Below are 22,140 nucleotides of genomic sequence, written 5' to 3' on the forward strand. Positions count from 1 at the left end.
GTGTCTTCTACTCAAATCTCTCCGATAGATTCTTCTTCCTGTAATGAACCGTTGTCTCCAGGCAGTTGCTGTTAACTCTTGTCCAAAGAAGTGACTTCCCTTCCTGCAGAGAGCTCCGTCAAGCCTGATGCAATTCAGAGTCTCCTCTTTCTCTGAGAGTCCTCTTCTTTTATTCTCCCAGAGAATGGGCGTGGGATAATGCAAGGGCTTCTGGGAAGAACCACCCCAGCCAATGAGCTTGCCCCCTCTTATCAAGTCAACCTGAGTTCTCACCTTGTAATTGTCCAGAAAACCTGAATTCTCACCTTGTCACCCTCCAGACAACCTGAGTTCTCACTTAGTAATCCTAACATCTCCCCCTTTCTTTTGATTTAGAACATAGGACAGTCATGACCTTGAAACATAAATCCATCAATATGGGAAGTATTACAGATAATTACATAAATGACCTTGAAACATAAATCCATCAATATGGGAAGTATTACAGATAATTACATGAATTACATAAGCACATAGTAACATAGTAACATAACACATGCTAGAAGTATATAACATAATCATAAATTGAAAATTTATAAATGTCCATAAGTCCATTGTCCATTAGTCTCATCTTGTGTGAGGAAGTCCAATGGCTCTTTCAGTGTCAGATGTTTCTTAGATCTTCTCCTTTATTTTGAGATCTTTCTCTTTTTCTGTCTCTCTCTGATGGACAAGGCGAATATGACTCGTTGGCACCCATCTGATTCCTTCTCCTGCTGAAGAAATACAAGCAAACCCTCTCCCCCAGGCAGTTAACCTATCTGGTCCCTTCCATTCACCACTTTCTGGATCTCTCCACATCACCTGGCGATTATCTAAGGACAGTGGAGATGCTCTCACTGGACACTGCCCTTCTGGTGGGTTATAAAACCTGTCTGCTGGAGCCAGTGCATCTTTGTCAAAAATTAGAAAATTAATGGTATAGAGAACTAAATTTAGAAGTTCCCTAGGGCTACCTGTGGCTCCCCCTTTATTTTGTTTTTGGAGGAGTGTCTTAATATCTCTGTTTCTTCTCTCTACTATTGCCTGCCCTTGAGGATTAAAGGGTATGCCCGTGGTATGTAAAATCTTATACTGTGCACAAAAGTGTGTAAAATGTTTGGACGTATATGCAGGTCCATTGTCTGTTTTTATTGCTTGTGGCACACCCATAATTGCAAAAGCTTGTATAAGGAATTCAGTGACCACTCGGGCTGTCTCTTTTGCTGCTGGCATTGCAAATGTGAATCCTGAAAAGGTGTCTACCACTACATGGATAAAAGATAGACGACCAAAAGATTTATAATGGGTCACATCCATTTGCCAGATTTCATTGGGTCTCAAACCACGAGGATTCTTCCCTGGAGGGAGTGTAGGAGCATGGAAAGGAAGACAAGCTGTACAGCTTTTTACTATGCTCCTAGCTTCCTCTCTTGTGATTCCAAATTGTAAACGTAAAGCTCGAGCAGCCTGATGATATTTAGAATGAGATTCTTGTGCTTCCTGAAATAAAGGACTACTGGCTAACATGGTTAGAAGGCTATCTGCCTTTGAATTTCCATCAAAAATGGGACCTGGAAGTCCACTATGTGAGTGGACATGCAAGATATAAATCTTGCCTGGATGTTTTCTTACTTGCTCTTGAAGTTCCTTAAAGAGCTGATAAATATTGGAGGCTGCAAATTTTATTTGGGCTGTGGCAATTCTTTGTACTACACCTACTGAATAGGCTGAATCAGTAATTATATTTACGTCTCCTGGGTAATAAGTGAGAGCTAGCATGATAGCAAATAATTCATTCTGTTGAGTGGATTGAAAAGGAGTCCTGATTACTCTCTTTATGGTTAAATCATGAGAGTATATGGCACAAATATTTTCTTTGGAGGCATCTGTAAAGATTGTTGGTCCTTTAAGAGGAACCTTAGAAACCTTTTCTTCAAAAATCCATTGCCAATTATGTAGTAGCCGGGTAATCTTTAATGGAGATCCATGTGCAAAATTTGGAGCGGTGGCCAATAAAATTTGCCATTCTGGGATGGTCTCACAGCATACATTAATCTGTGCGTTAGTATAGAATGTGTATATTTTTTCAGGACTTATCCCAGATAATTGTATTACTCTCTTAATAGCCTTTAATAAAATCCTAGCCACAAGCACTGGGTAAGGTGTAAGGCTTTGTTCTGGTTGTGCTGGGAGGTTCACCCACTCAATCACTCTGTCTCCTTGATGAAGGACTGCTGTGGGTGCCTCTTTTGTAGCAAAAACTGATATTTCCAAGGGTTTTTGAGTGACTCTTTCAACCACATTGGATAAAGCCAGTTCAACTTCTCTCAAAGCCTTTTGTGCTTCTTTTGTAAGCTGGCGTGGTGAATTTAAAGCACTGTCTCCCCTTAAAATGTCATAGAGAGGTTGTAGTTGATTGGTAGTTAAGCCTAACACTGGACGCATCCATTGGATATCTCCTATTAATTTTTGAAAGTCATTTAAGGTGTTTAGCTTCTCTGTTCTTAAGGAGAGTTTTTGTACTGTAAGCACCTTAGGATATACTTCATATCCTAAATATTGAAAAGGAGCATGTCTTTGAATTTTTTCTGTAGCTATATGCAGTTTGTAGTACTTTAATGTTTCCATGGTCCTTTGTAGACATGCCTCTAACATTTGTTCCTCAGGTGCACATCCCAAAATATCATCCATATAATGTAACAATATTACTTTTGGAAAGGCTTTTCTTACTGGAGCAAGAGCAGCTGCAACATACATTTGGCACATAGTAGGGCTGTTTTTCATTCCCTGTGGCAAAACTGTCCATTCATATCTTTTATAAGGCTCAGCCAAATTAACACTAGGCACTGAAAAAGCAAATCTTTTCATATCCTCCTTATCTAGAGGAATAGAATAGAAACAATCCTTAATGTCTATAACCCATAGAGGCCATTCTCTTGGCAACTGAGTAGGAGATGGAAGTCCAGGCTGAAGAGTTCCCATAGTTTCCATCTGTTCATTTACTCTTCTTAGATCAGTTATCATCCTCCATTTTCCAGATTTCTTTTTCACCACAAATACTGGGGAATTCCAAGGACTTAGAGAAGGCCGCAAGTGTCCTTGGTCAAGTTGTTCTTGCACTATGTCTAATAAGGCCTGAATTTTATCACTTCTTAAGGGCCACTGTTCTACCCACACTGGTGAATCAGTTTTCCACTGAATAGGAACTGGTGAAAGTGCAGGTAGGCCTTCAACAGCAGCCCTGCCTAAAAAGCCGAAGTGCTTATTTGTAATCCTATCTGCTGTAAAATGTCTCTTCCCCACAGATTGATGGGGATTTTTTCAACCACAAAAGGAGTAAAAGCTCCTGTTTCTCCTTCAAATACCCATCTCAAAGGCCTAGCACTAACTTCTGCTGCTATTGATCCTCCCACCCCAGACATATAGGTGTCTGCTTTAATCTTTGGCCAGTGACCGGGCCAATTGGCACCTCTAATAACTGTACGATCTGCACCCGTGTCTACCAATCCTTCAAATGGTATTCCGTTTATATAAATAGTAAGCATAGGTCGGTCAGCTGTCACAGCTGCTGTCCAATATATTCCTGGATTTTGTTCATTGGAGTCAAAATCTAGGCGACTATCACTAGATTGCTTATTAGGGGTCCGTAACAATAAGGCTGATGCTACTACTTCTCCTGGTTGATAAATCACACGTTGTCTGCCTGTGTTAGTGACTGGGATATTAGATACACATTCTCCAGTCTCCCACATCAGTGTATGGATGGACACTGTTTTGTAGGCACTCTCAGAAGGTGAAATGGTCAAGCCTACTGTGCCTGGAGGCAAAGGATCCATAGGCTCAACAGGAACAGATTTCACTTCTCCAGGGAGTATCTCGGTAGTCTCTACTGCACACAACTCTATTTTTCCTAATTTCAATCCCTTTCTTCCATCTGATTGCCTTTTGGCTGACTTATCAGGTAATCCCTTTCTGCCATGTGATTGCTTCTCTGCTGATTGATTAAATCAGAGTCCTGGCCTTCTAAAGGCTCTTTAGGTGTAACATCAGCTGCCATCATGCCCCAAGTCTTTTTTGCCTGGGGCCCTGGACCTGGGCCCCTCATCCCATTTCTCTGAATTATTCTACACTCTGATGCCCAATGGAGTCCTCTGTTGCATTTTGGACATGGGGTTTTAGGTCTTCTTTCACCCTGTCTTTTCACTGTATCTCCAAATCTACACTGAGCTCTTAGATGTCCAATTTTTCCACATTGAAAACATTGCCGAGTTTCTCTAGAAGTCCCTTGCCAGGAGGGACCCTGTCTTTCCACATTCATCATTGTCTGGGTGTAAAAAGCATTTGTTCCCACTGTAGCACAGCGTCTTATGATCTCCTCTAAAGGAGCATCTTTGTCTAATCCCCATATAATTCTTTTGCAAATCTCATTGGCATTTTCCTTAGCCAGATGTCTGGTCATTATTTCTGTAGCTGCATTTTCTCCAATAGTTCTTTTGACAGCAGTTTGCAAACGTCCCACAAAATCTGCAAAAGGTTCATTGGGACCTTGCTCTATTTTAGTGAAAGCCTCTCCACGATCTTTCTGTCCAGGGAGGACACCCCAAGCTTTTATTGCAGCCTTGGCAATTTGTTCATATATTGTCATGGTATAATGAATCTGTTCCGAATTCTCTCCATACCGACCTTCACCAGCCAAGTGCTCAAAAGTGAATTGTGTGTTAACTCCTATTTCCAAATTGCATCTGACTTGAATTTTACATAATTCATGAAATTCCGAAAGCCATAATAAATTTTCTCCAGGTTCCAGGCATATCCTTGCTATGGATTTCCAATCATTCGGGGTTAGGACTTCATAAGACAAACCATCTAGTAACATTTTGACATAAGCTGATGTAGTCCCATAAAGGGTACAACCTTTTTTCAAATCCTTAATTTTATTCAAATCTAAAGGTGCATATCTTCTCATTTTATGACCTACAGAATCAATATTTTCAATCACAGGATATGCATGTATAAAATCACTTATATCCTGTCCTTCTCTCTTAGCTTTAACCAATGCTTTTTCTAATCTTGTCATAGGCTTAGGCTTCTTCACAGGCAATTCTGTTTGTGTTTCTGCCTCTTCCCCTCTTTCTTCCTCCATCTCTGAAGGTGGGGTTGATGTGGGCCTGTCAATAATCTGTTCTCTAGGCAGGGTTGAAGCTTCTTCAAGAGAATCATACCATAATTCCTCATTTAAATCCTCTTGCTCTAGGGAAAGATCTTGATCTTTCCTTTTTTCCTCACACTTCCTCCTCTGTTCATTTTTAGAACTTTTCCTTTTCCTACAACTTGCTTGATAGTTTAAGGCTAATTGAACTATGTTGTAGATATAAAATACTTCTGCAGAAATTGAACGAGGCCCATTTTTTGCTTGAAATTCTTTCATTTCATATCCCACTAGCTTCCATTTATCTACATCTATCTTTTCTTCCTCTAAGAACCAAGGGGATGTACGTCTTAATGCAGCCAAGAGTTTAGCAATCTGTACCCAGGTTACAAGTAAACTCTGCTCCTCAATTATGTTGATTATACTCTCTATAGTACCACTCCTGAATGGGGGTGGAGCTGAGGTTGCTTCTGGGGCTGAGGTTGAGTCGGCTGAGGTCCAGGGATTGAATATAGCTAACATCTGCCCCATTTCAGCTATAAGAGATTCCTGGTTTAGCCCTTAACAAGTTAAGTTCCTTATTTATCTATTAGCACGCTCACTTAATCTTTAACAAAGTTTCCTCGTTACTCACGGTTCTGGGTCAGAGAGACTGAGATCTAGATTGGAAGCTTTTCCACTGGAATCAGGACTGTGTCTGTCCCTGTTCGGGCGCCAAATTGCGAAGGTCTGGTCTAGCTCCTCTTGTCAGGATAAGCAAATGTCCTGGCCCCACGTTGGGCGCCAATTGTAACGAGCTGTCGTCTCCAGAAGCTGCTGGATCGCTCTCTGGGAAGAGATCTGCTGTGTCTTCTACTCAAATCTCTCCGATAGATTCTTCTTCCTGTAATGAACCGTTGTCTCCAGGCAGTTGCTGTTAACTCTTGTCCAAAGAAGTGACTTCCCTTCCTGCAGAGAGCTCCGTCAAGCCTGATGCAATTCAGAGTCTCCTCTTTCTCTGAGAGTCCTCTTCTTTTATTCTCCCAGAGAATGGGCGTGGGATAATGCAAGGGCTTCTGGGAAGAACCACCCCAGCCAATGAGCTTGCCCCCTCTTATCAAGTCAACCTGAGTTCTCACCTTGTAATTGTCCAGAAAACCTGAATTCTCACCTTGTCACCCTCCAGACAACCTGAGTTCTCACTTAGTAATCCTAACAGACAACATCATGATATCCTAGTGAATCCTTCTTTCTCAAAAAATCCTACACCATTCCTCCAGATTCATGTACTACACTGTTGTATTCCTCTATGTTATAGCTCCCATTTCCCCAAATCTTCTAGCTATAGAAGCAAATCTCTTCTTTTTCCAAGAAACGTTTTCAGCAAAATCTCATTCTCTAAAAAGAAGACTAAATCACCAAACTTTTATACTTGATTTTAATTAAGAGGCCACCCCAAAGCTATTAGTTTCCTAAAAAGTCTTTACTTCCTTCCCTTAAGTAAAGTAAGGTCATGCTGCCTAAAAGAAATGATTACTAATAACCAATGATTTGGAAAGATCCAGAGTTCCCTCCTTTTTCTAAACTCTTGATTTTAAAATTTTTGGTCTCTTGAAGAACATTGCTGTTAATGAGTTTGGACTAACTTCCTAGTTCAGACTCCATTCAGTGGTAAGGCTGAGGGGAATTTAGAAATCAATGATATAATCAAAGGTCCAGTCCCTCATTGTAATACTCATTCTCTCATTAATTGTTAACCAATCAGGGTTGATTCCCATTCTCATTTACTCTTTGAGGGTATATAAACTGCAAGCCCAGTTCCATAGCTGTCTTTTTCAAGAGAGATGGTCAAATGACCATCCTTTTATTAATAAAAGTTCTGGACTTATTAATAAAATTGTTAAATTGTCCAGAAATCATGGTTCTTGAACCTTTTTAATCATTACATGCTCCAAAACTTCCTTCTTCAAATAGGAAACAAGGGTTTACTAATGACATCATTCATGAACTTCCTCCAAAGATACATGGATAAAGATATTTGTATGTATTTCTCTCCAAGACAATCATTAACAGCTTTTGGGACGATAGTGAATGGGAGATAAATCCACTCCCTCCACCACATACATGTTTCCATGTAAGCATGCACACACACACACACACACACACACACACACACATTTGAGGTGCTCCTGAGCTCTCTGGAAGTAAGAAGAGAAATGAAGTGAAATGAAAGGTTTTGACAGACTTCTTTCATAAGAATAAAAAAAAAAAATGGTATCTCTTTCTTTAATAAGACTTTGTCTTCTTAAGAGTTCAAGAAAACCAATTCACCCTGGGGGCAGCTACAGTCACTAAAACCATCCCCTAGGAAATGCACAGGGCAGCAACACAACCAAGTCATCTTGGAGCAGCACCAATCCAACCAACTCATATTGGAGTAGTCCCAATCACTGAGAATGTATTTGGAGTTGTCTTTTATCTTCCTAATAAGGTCCCAGTGAGCAAGCCCACACCCTTTTGGGGAGGTGCATTCCAGACAAAAGCTTACCACTGAAGAAACTTAACAAGTAACAAGGTGATTTCCCCTTATTAATCCATTACACTTCACAAAATTAATAGCACATTAAGATATTAAAACACAAATTCCCAAGTTCCATTAGTGAGAACATCCTAAGTAAGAACAAATCACCCTGAAAGTTTAAAATGATTTCAAAATGCTTTCAGGAAAACCTATTGTAATTGGGTTCTGTATCAAACTCTCTCCAGAGGTTTGTCTTCTCTTCAACATTTTTTCACTGTTTTAAACAATTCTGATGATTGTATTTTTTCATTGTACTTCCCTATAACATTTTCCAAATGAGCTTATACATGGTTGCCCCTGGCTTTCATATCTTTCTCCTTGGCAAGGAGATTTTGCCTTACTGCATTTGATTTTGAGGTTTTTATGCCCTAGTATATGATCAATTTTTGTATAGGTTCCATGAACTGCTGAGAAGAAAGTATATTCCTTTCTGTCTCCATTTAACTTTCGCCAAAGATCTATCATATCAAACTTTTCTAGTATTCTATTTACCTCTTTGACTTCTTTCTTATTTATTTTGTGGTTTGATTTATCTAATTCTGAGAGTGCAAGGTTGAGATCTCCCGCTATTATAGTTTTGCTATCTATTTCCTCTTGCAGCTCTCTTAATTTCTCTTTTAAGAATTTAGATGCTGCACCACTTGGTGCATACATGTTTAATATTGATACTGCTTCACTATTGATGCTTCCCTTTAGCAGGATATAATGCCCTTCCTTATCTCTTTTAATTAGATCAATTTTTGTTTTTGCTTGATCTGAGATGAGGATGGCTACTCCTGCTTTTTTGGTTTTGCCTGAAGCATAATAGATTCTGCTCCACCCTTTTACTTTTAGTTTGAATGTCTCATCCTGTTTCAGGTGTGTTTCCTGTAAACAACATATAGTAGGATTCTGACTTTTAATCCAGTCTGCTAACTGCTTCCTCTTTATGAGGCCGTTTGCCCCATTCACATTTATGGTTAGAAGGACTAATTCTGTATTGCTTGCCATCCTATTAACCCCTGCTTATGCTTTTCCCCTTTCTTTCCCTTTTACCCTCCTATCCAGTATTAAACTGGTAAACACCACTTGCTTTTCACAGCCCTCCCTTTTTAGGATCCCTCCCCCACCTTAAAGATCCTCCCCTTATTTTACCCCTTTTCCTCGAAATTACTGTATTCCCTTCCCCTTAGCTTACTCCTTCCCTTTCACTTTTCAATGAAGTGGAAGAAGTTTCACCATAAATCGAATATGTCTATTGATACACGCTATGTTCATCTCCCTCCTTTCTTTCTCTCAGATATAATAGGTTACCTTTGCCTCTTCATGAGATATAGTACCACCACTTTATACTTTTTTATGATATAATCTCCTTTCCACCTCTAGTTTCTAAGACAAATTGTACATATGTTCTTTACATATTTTTTTGACAGAAGTATAGTTCTCAAGATTTCTTTTTACCTTTTTTAGAAGTCTCTTGAGTTCTGTATTTGAAGATCAAACCTCTTATGTAGGTCTGGTTTTTTCATCAAAAATAGATGGAATTCATTTATTTCGTTAAATGTCCATCTTCTTCCCTGGAAAACGATGCTCATTCTTGCTGGGTAAGTTACTCTTGGCTGCATACCAAGTTCCTTAGCCTTTCGGAATATCATGTTCCAGGCCCTGCGTTCTTTTAATGTGGATGCTGCTAGATCCTGTGTTATCCTTATTGTGGATCCTCCATATCTGAATTGTTTTTTTCTAGCAGCTTCCAATATCTTTTCCTTTGTCTGATGGTTCTTGAACTTGGCCACTATATTTCTTGGCGTTTTGATTTTAGGGTCCCTTTCAGTAGGTGATCAATGAATTTTCTCAATGTCTATTTTACCCTCTGTTTCCAAAACGTCTGGGCAGTTCTCTTTGATAATTTCCTCGAAAATGGTGTCCAAGCTCTTTTTTTCCTCCCATTTTTCAGGGAGTCCGATTATTCTCAAATTGTCTCTCCTGGATCTGTTTTCCAGGTCTGTTGTCTTTCTGGTAAGGTACTTGACAGTCTTTTCAATTGTTTCATTTCTCTGGTTTTGCTTGACTCCCTCTTGGTTTCTCCTTGAGTCATTCATTTCTACTTGTTCCAGTCTAATTTTAAATGATGTATTTTCTTCACTCACTTTTTTTATATCTCTTTGTAATTGTCCAATTGAGTTTTTATCTTCTATGGAATTTTTTTCCATTTTATCCATTTTATTTTTTAGAGAGCTGATTTCTTTTTCCAGCTCTCTAATCCTGTTTTCCTTGGAGTTGTTTACCTTTTCCAGCTCACTAATCCTGTTTTCCTTGGAGTTGTTTACCTTTTCCAGCTCACTAATCTTGTTTCTCAATGATTTGATTTCTTTATCCATTTTGTCTTTGAATGCATGGGATGACTTCTCCAGGCTCTCTTGCCAAGCTTCCCTTTCCTTTTCCCATTTCTCTTCCAGCTCTCTTGTGAGAACCTTTTTGATTTCCTCTATGAGGTTCTTTTGTATTGAGGAGCAGCTTATATCTCTCCCAGGGGATACATCTGGGGACATTCTGTTCCTAGTCTCCTCAGCATTTGAAGTCTGCTCCCTCTCCACACAGAAGCTGTCAATGGTTAGAGCCCTTTTGAATTTTTTGTTCATTTTGTCAGAGTAGGAATCAAAGAAAACAAACTGACAAGAGAAACAATTGGTCTGTTTTGCGGGGGATAGGGCTGGATGTTATTAATGGGCTTCCTCTACAGACTGGGGGTAGTGCAGCAGAGAGCCACTAACAGAACAGCAATGACTATATTGAGTCTGCGCTCTGAGGCTCTGAGAACGCACGGAGTCAGTCCAGGTGGGGGTTGGGGGTGGCCGGGCTCTGAGAGACGCTGGCTTTCTGGGGTTTTAATCTTCACCTCTGGTGTTTACACCCTCTCTGATGCTCCTGGCTTGCTGCCAAGACGGAGCATCTACACTGGGGCAAAAGCCCTTTCGCAGAAACGGCAGAGATCACACCCCTCCCCCTCCAGTCTGAGCTGTGTGAGCTGCCTGTCTTGCTCTGGTTGTCTGCCCTCAGTCTGCGCCCAGTCTGATTGACCCTCCCCCAAACAAACACAGACCTTTTCTGGCGACTTTCAAGGATGTCTTCTCTTGGTGATAATTTGTGGATTTCTTTCTGGGTCAAGCATTAAGTCTGAGGCTTGTCATGAAGTAAGTTCTGAGAGAAAACAAGGAGCTCAAGCAGCTGTCTGCCTCCACGCCACCATCTTGGCCGGAAGTCGGCAAGGAGATTTTGAATTGGTTAAGATATTTTCTGGACTCCTTTTTTTGGGCTGGTTGTGGAGCCATCTTGTCTCAGTTAAACTTTTCTAAGAAATAATGATAGTTTCACTTGAAGTCATATGAAACTAAGCCTCTAAACAGAGTCTGACAGAATGAAACCACTCTCTAACTCAAGATAGACTGGACAAATCTCAGGAAAGGTCAGTCAAGCTCAGACAGACTCTGGAAAGGCTGAGAAAGGGTTTCAGTCACAACAAATCAGCAACTGAGACTCAAAGTCTGGCTCAGTAGAGGAGCAGACAAGTGGGGAAACCTCCAATTGCAGCTCAGAAAGCAAACTCTGGGAAACCAATCTGTTTCCTGAAAATTAGCCAAAATTACCCCATAAAACACAAGGGGGCCCCTATGCTTAAAGTCAAGGTTCAGAGCTGAACAGAAGCTTGGGATAGTACCTACTTTACTCCAGGAGCAGAGCTCAACCATAAAAGTAAAAAATAAATTGGAAATGCCAAAAGAAAGGAAAAAAAAAAAATGAGCAAGAGTAAGAAAAGAACCTTGACCACAGAAAACTACTATGATGACAGGGAAGACAAAACATCAACTCAGATAAGGACAAAATGTTCACAGAGGAAATCTCAAAGAGTGATATGAATTTGTCTCAAGACAAAGAGGTTCTTGAAAGTGTTCATAAAAGACTTTAAAAATCAAATAAGAGAAGTAAAAAAAAAAAAAATGGGGAAAATAATGAGAGGTATACAAAAGAAAATCAACAGCTTGGAAAAGGAAAATTGGCTGAAAAAAAAAAAAACTCCTTAAAAAATACAATTGGCAAAATGCAAAAGAAAAAATCCACTGAAGAAAGCACCACCTTCAAAAGTAGAATTAACTAAATGAGAAAAGGGATGCAAAAGATAATTGAAGAAAATCACATTAAAAACTAGAACAGGGCAAATTAATCTAATGACTTTGTGAGACAGGAAGAATCAGTTAAACAAACTAAAAAGAATGAAAAAATGGAAGAAAATGTGAAATACGTCATTGGAAAAACAGCTGACCTAGAAAATAGATACAGAAAAGATAATTTTAAAATTGGCCATGACCAAAAAAAATAAATATAAAAAAAAAAAAAAGCCTAGATAGATTTCTTCAAAAGATCATTCAGGAAAACAGCCCCAATATTTTAGAAACAGAGGGGGAAGGGCTCATTGAAAGAATCCATCAATCATCTTCAGAAACAGATCCCACAAGGAAAACCTGAAGGAACAATGATGAAACTCCAAAACTACAATCTCAAGGAAAAAATACTGTAAGCTTCTAGATAAGCAATTCAAATATCAAAGAGCAACAGTCAGGATTATTCAGGATCTGGCAATTTCTACAGTAAATGATTAAAGGGCCTAGCATACCATATTGCAGAAGGCAAAGGACGTAGGGTTATAACTAAGAATTAACTACCTAGAAAGACACAGCAACATCTTTCAAGGGAGGCAATGGATCTTCAATGAAGTAAGAGACTTCAATCATTTTTATTGAAAAAAACAGAAAATTTAATCAACAAACATAGGACTCAAGAAAAGCATAGAAAGATAAAAAAGGAAAATATATATTATTTAAAGGTTAAACCCTTTACATCCCTAGATGAGAAAAGAATATCTATAACTCTTAGGAACTGTATCTGTCACTGGGACAAATAGAGGGGGACATCACATGGCTATGAATGGACTCTGATCTGATGACATCAATGAAAAAGACATTAAGGGATTGAAAAAGGTCTGTACCAGAAAAAAGAGGAATGGGGAAATTATATTATATGAAGAAGCACAAAAGACCTGTTACAATGAAAGGAAAGAAGGGAGGAGGATGAGCATTGGTTGAATTTGATCTCATCAGTTTTGGCCATAAGAGGGAATAACTTAATCATTCAGTTGAGTACAGAAATTTATCTAATCCTATAAAGAAGTAGGAAGAGAAAGAGGAAAGAAAAGGGAAGGGCAGAATAGAAGGGAGGGCAGAAAACTGTGGGCAAAGGTAAGAGAAGAGGAAAAAGGGTGATGGTAGATAAGGTAGTAGGTGGGGTGGATAAAAAAACCACTACTAAAGGCAGGATGGAAAGAGAGAACAAAAGTATACACAGGGGAGAAAATAGGGTGGAGGGATATACAGAGCTGGAAATGTTCTCCCATAAAACAGAAGTGAATAGCAGAATAGATTAAAAAACAGAGAAATAAAGGAAATGATAATAGTTATGGTTAATGTTCTTGCTTTTGTCCCACTACTTATTTTAGGCATTAACAAATCATTTAAATCAGGCCATTTTGGAGCTGTCCTAATCTTAGTACTTTTTTAAAATCTCTAACATTTTTAGTATTGCTTTAACCTTAACTCTAATTAGCTGATGATCAAACTCTCAGCAGCAACTGATTCAGTGATTGGTTATGATTTCATTTTTTACTAGCAGTTCATCGTTGGCCAAATCTAATATCTTTTAGTTCTTTCCTTGAAGAAAGTATTTACATTAGGCAGGCATGAGGTTTCTAAATAGAACATAAACTTTTGTCTTCTTCTATTATCTAGTCTTAAACCATATATTTAATAGTATTTTAGTTTTTTCACTAATTACAGGTCAAAACAATTTTTAGTATTCTATTTTTTCAAGATTTTGAGTTTCAAGCTTTTCTCCCTCTCTCTTCTCTCCTTTTCCTTTGATGTAGATTATTTATGTCCTAGCATATAAAAAGTTTTCATATTAATCACAATTGTGAAAGAAGAAACAGATCACAAGGAAATATCACAAAAAAAGAATAAAGTAAAAGAAAAAAAAAGCTTTTATCTACATTCAGAGTCCATCATTTCTCTATCTGAACATGGACAACATTTTCCTCCCTGAGTCTTTTGTAATTGTCTTGGATCATTCCTGAGCCATTCAGCTGATCATCACACAATGTTGCTGATATTGTGTACATTGTTTTTGGTTCTGCTCTTTCAACTTTGTGTCAGTTTGTACAAGTATTTTCATATTAAACTATATTTTAAAACAACATTCACTTTCTCAATATCTACTTTCACAATTATTTCCTCCATTTTTAAAGAACAGACTGTCTTTTTGCATATATTTTGTCAAGTTTTTAGAATTTCTCAATTGATTAATAATTTACAACAAATATTTATATATAAGCTATAATTATGAGTCAGGGAAAAAACAAAACTCTGTACTTGGCAACCAGAACTACTTTTGGATTCTGGTTCTGACTAGCTATATGACTTGTAAACCACTTGATCACTTTGTGTCTCAGTTTCTTCATCTAAAAAAGAATTAAAATGACAAAATTTGCGTTAGAGAGGTAGGATGGCGTAGTGAATAAAGAGCCAACTTCTTAATCAGAAATAATTTGTTCTCAAGTCCTCAAGTTTAATCCAGGTAAAATTCTTAACCTTTCAATTTCCCAAGATTATAAACTTCTGAGTCAATACCAATTTATATCAATAGAGGGGGTTTCTTTATCAGGGGATTTCCTATAATAATTAAACCTAATGTACAGTAAAAAAAAAAAATCCACATAACTCATTTCATAGACATTGTAAGGAAAACATTTCATAAAGTTTACAACATATGAGCTATGCATATTGTTGGGTATTTTGTTTAATACACCTTGTAAGGCAATGCTTTTAAGAGATGAGTGTGTGTATATGTGTGTGTATGTGTTTGTGTGTGTGTGTGTGTATGCCTAATGATATAGCACATGCACTATTATGATTTTAGAAAAGCTGATTACAATATCAGGCCATCTCTAAGTCTGACCTAGCTGGAGCTTTTTAGTAACTTTACTATTAAGTGGGGAAGGAATTCAGGGTGGTAGTTACTGGGTGGAAAAACAGAAATTAGTACTAGATCAGCATCTCAGACTACATAACCACAACAAATACAAAATAGAATATATAAATATATTTTATATATAATGTATAATATATACATTATATAAATATAAAATAAAATATTTAAATCATATAAATAGAATATAAAATTTATACCATAAAAAATCCAAAAAGAAGCAAATAACATACCTTTTATAGCTTTAGCTAGGAATTGAATTCTTAACTAAATAAGAGATAGAAGTAATTCTCAAAGCTAAAATAGATTAATGACAAAAAGGTTTTACATTGAAAAAAATGATTTAACTAGGATAAAAAGTGAAAGCAGTCTACTGAACAAATATCTTTGATGATTACATGATAATTCAAGATATAAATATATATACATACACACACACACACACATATATATATATGTATATATATATGTATATATATATGTATATATATATACATATATATACATATATATATATATATATATAGGACTAATAGAAAGGTATAAGATGAAAAACATATCTTAATAGACAAGTGATTCAAAGGATACAAACAAATGTTTTTAAAAAGAAAATTTGAAAGATATTTAAAATCAGAATGGAATAAATGTTTCAAATCACTAATAACAAAAAATATATATATAAATCAAAACAATTCTGAGAATTCATTTCATAGCCAGTGAATTGACAATGACCAAAAAACATAGGAATGATCAATAATAGAAAGATGTGAAAAGAGAGGCCAACTAATTCATTGTTGGTACAACTGCAATGTTCAACTATTCTGAAAAGCAATTTGGAATTTTGCAGAGTAATTTTGCAAACTAATATGTCCATAACCTTTACTCAGAGATTTTGCTGCTAAGCAGAGACTCCCAAAGTCAATAACAATGACATCAAAAAGGCCCTACAATGCCAAATTACAAGCAGCACTTTTGTGTTAGCAAAAAACTGGAACCTAGGAAGATTATTGATTGGGGGAAATGTCTAAATAAATTATGGTATATGAAGGTAATGGAATATTATTAAGATATAAAAGAAATGGTTAATACAGATTCAGGTAGTTTGTGAAGTTAGGGGGAAAATTATTTCTTTATTTTCACTACTTTTTATCTGAAATTTAGCAAACTTTTCTTTTGCTTAAAAATATTGTTCTCATCTTTTTTTGACAAAGAAAAGATTAAGAATTCCTGGATTAATATGATGAACAAAAGACATATACAAATTGGTACAAAATGAAGCAAGCAGGATCAGGCAAACAATAAACACACTAAATGAAACAATATAAGTGGAAAGAATAATAACAACTCAATTGAAACTAAATACTGTAAAATTATGATTACAAGTTTGGCCTAAGAGAAAAAGGTAAGAAAAGATGCTTTCTCCTGTTTTTATTTATTTATTTGAACTTAAATACCAAAAGAAGAAAAGAAAAAAATACTTTCTATGTGCACAGCAGAATATAAGGATTCAAAATATGAAATAATAAATTTCCAATTTCAATAAAGTTTATATAATACATTACATTCAGAACTGTACATCTTTTTTTTTTTTTTTAAATCATTCTACACTCACCCTGAGGAGCTGTATTTGTCTTGTTTGTGGAGGAAATCTGGAGAGTTTGGAATTTTCTGATCTATTCTGCCATTTTCCCAGAATCTTCTAGATCATTTCCTCCCCTTTCTTTTCACTTTCCCCTTCTATCCAAAGTTGTGGACCATGGGTGTAGAACAACATATACTATATCAACATTTTAGATGTTTGGAGTAGTTTGTGAAATTTCTTCTAAAACATTATTGTGAACAATAGTTCTTAGGAAAAATGTGACAATGGAAAATGTAAGTAATGTAAAAATAAAAATGATCAATATTTATTTTTAAAAGCAAGCATTTGTGTTGTCCCTTACTATCACTTTACCTAACTTGGTCTTCATTTCTCCTATAATCATATTTGTTCTTTCTTTCCTCAGTTAGATATGGTCATTTGATAGGTGATTTCAATAACTGCAATTTGAAGCTTCTTTAACTCTTTAATTTGAAATCTATTTAAAATGGATCTTTTCTCCTTGTTTACCTCACATCAAACAAGCTGCAAAGGAAAACGAAAGCAGCCCATGCTTCCCATGCGTGTACATCAATATCTCCCCTGGAGGTGACTACTGCTGCTCACTCGCTTGCTCTCTTGTACATGTGCCAGAATCAATCTTCTCCCAGACTCGTTTCTTTAACACACACACACACACACACACACACACACACACACACTCTCTCTCTCTCTCTCTCTCTCTCTCTCTCTCTCTCTCTCTCTCTCTCTCTCTCTCTCTCTCTCTCCAGGATCACACAGGGACTAGAATCATAAATGTCCACCACTTCTCACCTTTTCCCTCCCCCACTGGTCTGATGCACCTCTCTTGCAGGTCCCCAGGGTGCTTTCAGTGTATTAAAATAGAATCTGGAAAGAGACACAATACTACCAAAGTGGATTGACTAGTGCAGAAAACAGTGGGACTATAATCTTTCTAGTCCTGAGCACTCTATTTCTATGATTGTATAACTTAAAGTTACATAAGCTTTTTGACTGTCACATCTCACTGCTGGGTCTTATTGAGCATGAGCTGCATGATTACTGGTACTAGTCAAGATGTACCTTAAGAAAACTCACGAGCTGGATCATTTGTGTATTATGTTTTCCTTTCTATGCTTTTTCTGAAGGATCCTTCATAGGATTTTTTTTTTCTGTGCACCATTCCATAGACCTATAACTAATAACTTTTTTCATCTGGGACAAAAATGTTTGAGGGAAAGTATGAGAGATGATACAAGGGAAGGAGACAGGGGAACAGGGGTACAGAAGAGAATTTATGGGGTAGTCATTCTGGAATAGAAGAGCTAATTTATCTCCAAGACAATCAAAATATCACCCCTCAGGAGGTGGTGGGTACAGGTAAATCCCACATTCATAGGGGTAATCCAGAGAGCTTTGCACCGTAAGGTGAAAAAGATCATCAGAGGAAGGAAAAGATAAAAAAAAGTATGCTTTCCAAATGTCAACACTTAGGACAAAGTCCTTTTCATCCTGTTTTGTTTATGACTCTGCTTGGGGACAACTTAGTGAAATCCTTGGGGATAATTTAGTGAAAAAAATCCTTGGGGACAACTTAGTGAAAAAAATCACCAACCTCATAATCAGAACTTTGAGTTCTGGTCCCTGGCTTACCTAGGTACCAACCAGGCGACCTAAATCAATTAATACTTCTGAACCTCAGTTTCTCAATATGAAGTTAGAAATAATAATATTTGTCCTATTTGAAGTTGTTTACAAGCATTTATTAAGCATCTATCTACATGCTGAAGATATAGAGAAAGCAGTAAAAAAAAAAAGAAAAAAGAAAAACCTCACAAGGTTGATGTGAAAATTAATTTATATAATGTTAATAAAGCTTTTAAAGTTGTAAAGAGAACTATACAACTACAAAGTATAAATATTTCTGTAGCTTACTCTACTAGTTGAAAAGGGTTTAAAATGTTATCCATCCATGCTAACAAAATCCTCTTGAAAACTAGAAATTAAAAATTCAAAGCAACAGAATCTTTGTCTAATGATGCCATTTCAGAAACCATAAAGCAGGTGAGGTTTTCGAGCAGGAAGGGGCGAGTATTCTGGGTACCTCTCAAATAACAACAAACAACACCTCCTACTCAGACTAGGAAAAAAAGCTGATGCTTCCTAGAATTTCTTTTCACCAGATCTTGCTTCTGCTTAGACTAGAGTGATTATTTTTCAGACAAACCAATGCCAAGATAATGGAGATGAGAAATATTTGTGCTTAACATGTTATCACAATCATCCTTTGTTTCCAGTTCCCTCTCTTTCCAAACTTCTCCACTGAACTGACTCTGATGTCTTTAGAAATTGTCAAGAGTCCTCTGATACATAGATCACCCCGGAGTTAGCCAAACTGTCAGAAGTCAGACCAGGCAGACTTATCCCTGTCACAAAAGATGTCATTCAGAGGAGCGATATGGCCTAAATCTGTAAAAGAAACTCTGGATTCAAAAGATTTGGGGGTGGAGAAGGAAGTGAGATTCTTTTAAAATTTTTCCTATCAGCGTTATCTTTTAATGCAGCCCAGGGCTATTTATCTGGGCTTCAATTAAATTCAATAAGCATTACTGAAGGTTTTTTTGTTTTTGTTTTTCTGTATAATCAATCACATAACAATTATTTATTAGATACCTACTATGTGCCAATAAAGGCAGCTAGGGGACTCAGTGGATACAGTGCTAGGTCTGGAGTCTGAAGCCCTGAGTTCAAAGGTGACCTCAGACACTCACCAGCTATATGATCCTATACCTATGAGACCACTTAACCTCTGCTTTCCTTAATTCACTGAACAAGAAAATGGGTAAATCATTCCATTATCTTTGTCAAGAAAACCCTAAATGGGATCGTGAGAAGAGTCAGACAAAACTGAAGAACAGCATGTGCATCTCAATGTAATAGATACATGTGTTATTCTAGTAGATACACATGCTTAAATGTAAAGTGAGCATACCCAAACATATACAAAATAGTATAATACAAGATAGTTTGGGAGGAAGGGCATTTGTTGTTGGAGAATCCTTAAAGACTTTTTTTTTTCCCTGAGGGTTAAGTGACTTGCCCAGGGTCACACAGCTAGGAAGTGTTAAGTGTCTGAGACCAAATTTGAACTCGGGTCCTCCTGAATTCAGGGCTGGTGCTCTATCCACTGCACCACCTAGCTGCCCCAAATCCTTAAAGACTTAATGTGGAAAATGTTTGAGCTGCCTCTTAGAGGAAGTTCAGGCATTTTTCCGTCATGTCCCACTCTTCATTATTTGTGGTTTAGAAACTAAAGCAGTTTTCCTTTTCCTTCTCCAGCTCATTATACATTTTACTGAGGCAAGCAGTGGTGACTTACCAGGATCATAGAGCTTTTGAGTGTGAGACCTGAGTTGAACTTAGGAAGATGAGTTTTCCTGACTCTAAGCACTGGGCTATTGCAACACTTAACTGCCCCTTTTAAAATCTTATAAGTCAAGAGAGTGCTTTTTAGGTGTGAGGGATGACCAACAGAAGGAATAGGAATGGAGATGATATGCCCCGTGTGAAGAACAAAGAGAAGGGTGGTTTGGAATTTTCACAGAATGCGGGAGAAAGATGCTACCCCATAAAGCTAGGAAGATGGAGGTCAGGTTTTAAAGGGCTTCCAAAACTAAAAAGAAGACATTATACTTGATCCCAGGGGCAGTAGAAAGTCCCCACAGTTGATTGAATAGGAGAGTGACACAGTCAGATCTGAGCTTAAAGAAAATTACTTCAGCAGCTATGTGGAAGATGGATTAGAATGATAAGGGTCTTGAGGTAGGGTGACCAATTGGGAGGATGTTGAAATAATCAAGGTGAGAGGAGATAAGGAGCTAAGCTATGTGAGTAGAGAAAAGGGATTGGAGAAATGTTGTGCATGTAGAAATGGAAAGGTTTGGCAACCGATTGAACATGTGGAAGGAGCAAGAACAAGAACTCCAGGGAAATGTCCTGGTCACTGCACTAGGGAAAAATACACAAATACATAGAGAAAAAATACACAAATACTGTATGGACTATCTCCTCCCTAATATTATGTTTTACAATTCTATTTTTTGTTACAATTCTATCCATGAATAAATATCCTAGCCCAGGACAAATGCAGAGCATCCACCCTATTGTAACACATGGGAGTGACCTTTCTGACCTTTAGAGGCTTGAGAATGTCCCTCAGAGACTTCTCTGGATGCAGCTTTTTCCACACCTTGTCCCCTTTTCATGGTAGGTCTTTAATGCTTTCCCTTTCCTATTCTCTTTCACATTCTCCTTCTCTTCAACCTTTCTGTCTTGCCTTTTCTCTCAGTCTCTTCCCTAAGAAGCTTATTTTCTTCCACTCTGGCCTTCACTGTTGTGTACTTTCTTCCCCTTCCTGATTTCCTAGTCCCCAATCTCCTACTGTACTAATTGAGGCAGCAAACAATCACAGCTGGGGATAGAAAAGCAAAGGAGGAAGGGGGAGAGAGAAAGGCAAAAGATTAACTGGATGAATTCACCACGCAAGAGAGATTGTTAATTTTAGCTCACAAAAACACAAGCCTAGGAGAGGAGTGATGGGTCATATAGGAAAACAATGGTGAAATGACTATGGCCAAGAGGATTCTGTTTCTTTTGGACTTAGAGAATGCTGGGTAACATGGAACCTCAGCTGTTTTTCATGCTACTCTTGTCTCTGAAAATTATCTCAGGACTTGGAAGGCCCTCTGCATCCCATTTCACCAAGCTTGACTCTTCCAATGCTGCCATTTCTTCTTGGAAGGCCTCTCTAACTAGCAATCATAGTGGTAGCTACAGGTGGTAGTATGGGTTTAAAACAAATAGTCAGACAGAGACAGAGACAGTCAGAGAGAGATTAAGAGCCAGAGAGAGAAAGGAGAGAAAAGGAGAGAAAGAGAGAGGAAAGAGAGAGAGTGAGGAAAGAAAGAGAGAGAGAGAAAGAGAGAGAGAAAGAAGAGAGAGAGAAAGGAGAGAGAGAGAGAAGAGAGAGAGAGAAAGGAGAGAGAAAAGAGAGAGAAAGGAGAGAGAAGAGAGAGAAGAGAGAGAAAGGAGAGAGAAAAGAGAGACAGAGAGAGAGAAGGGAGAGAGAAAAGAGAGAGAGAAAGGAGAGAGAAGAGAGAGAGACAGAGAGACAGAGAGAGAGACAGAGAGACAGAGAGAGAGAGACAGAGAGAAAGGAGAGAGAAGAGAGAGAGAGAAAAGAGAGAGAGAGAAAAAAAAAGAGAGAGAGACAGAGAGAGAGAGAGAAAGGAGAGAGAAGAGAGAGAGAGAAAAGAAAGACAAAGACAGAGAGAGAGAGAGAGAAGGGAGAGAGAAAAGAGAGAGAGAAAGGAGAGAGAAAAGAGAGAGAGAGACAGAGACAGAGAGAAGGGAGAGAGAGAACTCCTGCTGCAGAGCAAGAAACACAAGTTCAAGTCTTTCCTCTGACACATACTGGCTGCACGAATCTGGCCAAGTTACCTAGTAACTCTCAGTAGCTTAGACAACTTCCTAAGTTGCCCAAGATCATAAAACCATAAGCCACAGTGGATAAAGCACCAGGTCTGGTGTCAGTAATTCTGAGTACAAATATGACCTCAGATAATTCTTAGCTGTATGACCCTAGTCAAATCAACCTCTGTTTTCCTCAGTTTCCTCAACTGTCAAATCAGGATAATAATAGTAGCTACCTCCTATGGTTGTTTTGAGGATCAAATG

Source organism: Sminthopsis crassicaudata, chromosome 3 (assembly GCF_048593235.1).
Source record: "Sminthopsis crassicaudata isolate SCR6 chromosome 3, ASM4859323v1, whole genome shotgun sequence".
In the NCBI taxonomy this organism is placed as follows: domain Eukaryota; kingdom Metazoa; phylum Chordata; class Mammalia; order Dasyuromorphia; family Dasyuridae; genus Sminthopsis; species Sminthopsis crassicaudata.